The following is a 5,124-nucleotide window of genomic DNA, read 5'->3' as shown; positions in this document are numbered from 1 at the left end:
TATATATATATATATATATATATATATATATATATAAATATATACACATATATATACATGAGGTGCCGCGAGGAGGAGTGATGTAAGGGCCACATCGGCCATTTTGGATTTAATGCCACTAGTACGTGCAAAAAAAAAAAAAAAAAATGAATTAAAAAAAAAAAACTTTCAAACCGCGAGCCAGAAACAACAACCACACAGGCCGTTCCTTCGCTCTCGCGTGCCCGTACGTGCGTGGCCATACGTGCAACCCCCCCCCCCCAAAAAAACAACAAACAAACAAACAAAAAAAAAAACTTTCAAACCTCGAGCCAGAAACAACAACCCCACAGGCCGTTCCTTGGCTCTCGTAAACAATGACTGCATTGGGGCATTGTGTTTACCTATAAATGCGCATAAGAAATCGAGAAATTATTAGAATACAGTAAGTCATCACCATCCGGAAGTGCTGCGTGCCCGTACGGAATGTTCATATGCATTCCACGAATTATCGCTTGTATTGAAGTAACAACTGCTGTGATACTTCCACACACAGAGTTAATTAAAATCAAGTTTACCTCCCTGTCTTTGCTTGCCATGACATTCGCTGCCATTGACCATTGCCACTCCTACGCCACGGTAACCAAGGCACCGATCGATCTCCATGGTAACCGGCATGGCACGTGACGTCATCGTCGGCCGGCCGCGCATCGGCCTATGCGAAGTTAAGTCCTCATATCGCAGTGACGATTATTCGCAATTTAGTTTTAATGTCCAATTATTCAATAAGCGCCAACGCATTTTGCCTTTTCGCAATGTCATCGCAAGGAAAAACACAAAGAGAGAAAGAGAGAAAGAGAGAAAGAGAGAAAGAGAGAAAGAGAGAAAGAGAGAAAGAGAGAAAGAGAGAAAGAGAGAAAGAGAGAAAGAGAGAAAGAGAGAAAGAGAGAAAGAGAGAAAGAGAGAAAGAGAGAAAGAGAGAAAGAGAGAAAGAGAGAAAGAGAGAAAGAGACAGAGAGAGAGAGAGAGAGAGAGAGAAAGAGACAGAGAGAGAGAGAGAGAGAGAGAGAGAGAGAGAGAGAGAGAGAGAGAGAGAGAGAGAGAGAGAGAAAAACTTTCAAACAACCACAGTTTGTTCCTTCGCTCTCGGAAACGATGACTGGATTGTGTTTATCTATAAATGCGGATAAGAAATTGAGAAATTATTAGAATACATTAAGTCATCACCATTCGGAAGTCCATACGTTGTAAGTTGTAACCTGTAATGGGGAACGGGCCTGAAGTTCTCGTGCCCATCGGCCACGCCTACGCAGCAACGTGTCTTGTCATTGGTTGGTAAATAAATGGCCATAAGTTTGGGAAGCACTTGTCTGATTAATATCAAACCTTGAAAAGACACATACTCAGGTCCCCAGCAATATACCTGGCAAGTTTCAATGACATCGGATCATTGGTTGTCGAGAAACAGCGGACACGCGCACGCACACACGCACGCGCACACTGCTGGAATTTATAGATAGATATAGCACTATTTTCACCCTTCCCCTATCATCCGAGCCTATCATCGTATCATTAAAAAAATGTCGCCAACATCACTCCTCCTCGCCGGGCCTCATATACACATATACATAATATAATATACCATATACATATACACATAATATCATATGTATATGTGTATATGTATACACATATACATAATATCATATACACTGGCCGGGCCTCAGAATAACTCCCACAGGCCTCAGAAACTGCCAAGGCGAGTCCAGCGGCCTACGAACAGCGAAGGGATAGATGGTGTGAAGGGGTACACGTTTCCTATCTACCCTCGCATTTATTACACGTTAATCTACCCTGGGGCTTTTCAACTCGCCTGTCTCTTTAACCTATCGGTTCTTGCAACCACGATTCCCGTCGCCTGTGTTGGTGTTCGTTATTAATCTGGGTCTGGCCCGCAAATTTTCTCCCGTGCCCTTGCACAATTTCGTGGCTGGGTAGCGTAGCTCCACTGGCAGGGCTACCCACCTGCCGAACTCGATCTTCGGCACCCCCGGGTCACCGAGGCTGTCTCCGAGCATACCTACTCCGTATGAACGTGGGGAATGCCCTTCCTGGCATTTCCCCGTCGATGCCCACCTGGCATTTTGGCGCTCCGGGTCCCTTTCCCCTGGGTACCCGTGCCCATTACACTAACTCGGTCGCTTGGACCCATGGCTTACTCTGGCTGACTACTTCAGTGCCTGAAGTGCCCTCTACTCAGTACGCATATTTCACCAGCCACGCTCCCAGCCAGGCAATAGTCTCCTGCACCCTAAAAAAGGTTTCGTGTCTTCGTTCAACACCAACAACAAACCGACACCCTTTTGGTTAATTTCACTAACCCTAGGTTCCCTTGGTATGGGTGGGATTCACTCCTCCCCCCAATCATTCGTTCACACTCGGGCCCACTGACCCACATTCATTCACCATTTTTTTTTCTTACCAACACTAACACTCTACGAGCTACGTTCCCCTAACTAGCTCGCGCTCCCCATCATCCCTTATTCTAATGCACGTTCCATTTAACTCGATCGCTAAGCTACGTCCCCACTACACGTTCCATGCCTGTCCATGTCTCCAATCCATTTCTAGATTCCAAACTAAATTTACCCTAACTCGTGGTACCGGGCCCCATGAGGCCGGTCTATCGAACGCTAAACCCTTCCCCTAACTAATGCTCCTTTGCCCCCAACGAGGCCTGGCTCGACGAGCCTTGCGTCACCAGGACGGCGGTTTACAGCACGCTCGTCCCCTCCGTTTGGCCGATACATGAGGTCGTAACGTCGCCCCGTTAATCGCATTGCACGCTCGCTTTCGGACCATCCACCATACGAACCACCGTGCGTTACACACGTGGTCTTCGTGCCGCGCGATCACCGTGGACCTCACTCGCACACGGCCCGCTCCGCGAGGCCTGCCTCGCACACGGCCCGCTCCGCGAGGCCTGCCTCGCACACGGCCCGCTCCGCGAGGCCTGCCTCGCACACGGCCCGCTCCGCGAGGCCTGCCTCGCACACGGCCCGCTCCGCGAGGCCTGCCTCGCACACGGCCCGCTCCGCGAGGCCTGCCACGCACACGGCCCGCTCCGCGAGGCCTGCCACGCACACGGCCCGCTCCGCGAGGCCTGCCACGCACACGGCCCGCTCCGCGAGGCCTGCCTCGCACACGGCCCGCTCCGCGAGGCCTGCCTCGCACACGGCCCGCTCCGCGAGGCCTGCCTCGCACACGGCCCGCTCCGCGAGGCCTGCCTCGCACACGGCCCGCTCCGCGAGGCCTGCCTCGCACACGGCCCGCTCCGCGAGGCCTGCCTCGCACACAGGCCCAGCTGTGTCGTCCCCGGGACTCACTCGCGGCACGCAGCACGTCGGGCCCCATACACGTGCTCACATGGGGCCATACTCTTGCCAAATTCACTCGACCCAATTCGCCTCCATTTTAGCCGTCCGCGCTCTGGCCTTGCACCAAGCGTGGAACGTTTTAACGCCGGCTCCACGATCACGCAAACGTCCGCGCTTGGGCCGTTCGCAAAACACGGAACGGACGTCGCACGCGGCGTCCCGCGGAGCCGGCGCGGTTTCCGAAATGACTCCCGTCTGGGTCGGTCCGTGTCCCATTTCCTCACGTGCACTCACACACATGCCACGTCATTTGCACGATTCACACGCTCCGACACAATCACGCTGGGGGCCTGTGTCAGCCCACGAGATCCCGGGGCCTCTATCCCCCCCCAAAGCTCGGCATGCGCTCTTTCGCACCATGCACTCGACCTCGTACGGCCTTACCGGACTCACCTCGTCACGGCCTGCCTCCAGGGAGCATATCGTCTCCCCAAGTTCCTGCGGGAGGTTAATCCGACCCTCGCACCGAGTCTCAAAACATTCCACAAGCTCAATCTCGATATCCCTTAACATTTCTATTTGTGTCTGCTCCTCTTTTATTTTGTGCAATTCGTTCACCTCTTTTCACCTGATGATGTTCACCACCTGATGCCCAATTCCTGGCTCTTCGTGTCTACCTGTCCGAGTTTACAGCTTTCACTCGTGACGTCACTCATCACTTTGACCTTGCCCGTGGTCATCGCGGTCCGAACAGCCTCCACACTCCCCCTCGACTCAGTCATTTCCCCACGGACAGTACTGATCCCATTTATAGAATTCCGGACCATGTTTTGCATTTCACCTCTCAGTGCTTGCATATTCCCATCCATTATTTGTTTTGTCATCTCCATCATCTGGTTCATGTCAAATGGCTTTGGCGAAGCCGATCTGCTCTGATCGGGTGTGGATCCGACAGGGAACGCGAGGTCCTCTGAGAGGGAAATTTGACGCAGGGGGTCCTCAAGCATCGTCGCTGTTGCCCCAAATGTTACCTCTGGGTATGGCTGCAGGGAAAGATCTCCCCCAAAACTGTGGTCCTGAGCCACGGATTCCTCTAACATTATTTCAGAACCCACCTGAACCAGCTCGTCTTGGTCCGCCATGGTCCGTAAAGAAAAGTAAATAAAATTTGGATCTTGCTCTTAATTTCGGAGGGAAAAGGAGGGGGGGGGGTTGCTAAGCACACCCCTGGTCTGAATCCCGTTCCAGATCCCAAATTGTTGCAGGTTTGAATCCCGTAAATTTCTCTATGGGGGGGGGGGTCCATATCCCACTCCTGACACCAAACTGTTGCGGACCAGGGGTCTGGCAGAGAGAACGACTGCAAGGTGGAGGAATTTATGTCGATTCCCACCAGACTCCCCGGAATTGTAGGCCGTCGCTCACGGATAATTCCGTGACGAGGCGGGTCGCTTAACCGACTGTGGACGGCAATACCTCAACTGCGTGGCGTAGGGTCCTCCTGTCTAGAACCAAGTTACCTAATTAACCACGCAGTTTCAACTACCGGGGAACCACACCCTCGGTACACCTTGCCCGAACCGGATCACTCTACCAACTACCTTTCCGGATCGGATGCAGTCTAGCGGCACTGCCAAGGACGTACCGGCTCGAAGGAACGGATTATCGGGAATAAAGACCCGGCTAAACTCAGATTCGAACCATGCTGGACCAATGGAGGAAAAGACAAAGACGAGCTAGGAACATTTCTACATTTATTTATTTAAAA

The sequence above is a fragment of the Eptatretus burgeri genome, chromosome 9, assembly GCF_056783735.1.
Source record: "Eptatretus burgeri isolate ZD-2024b chromosome 9, Ebu_testis_v1, whole genome shotgun sequence".
NCBI classification, from domain to species: Eukaryota; Metazoa; Chordata; class Myxini; order Myxiniformes; family Myxinidae; genus Eptatretus; species Eptatretus burgeri.
Note: the sequence above shows the minus strand (reverse complement) of the source record.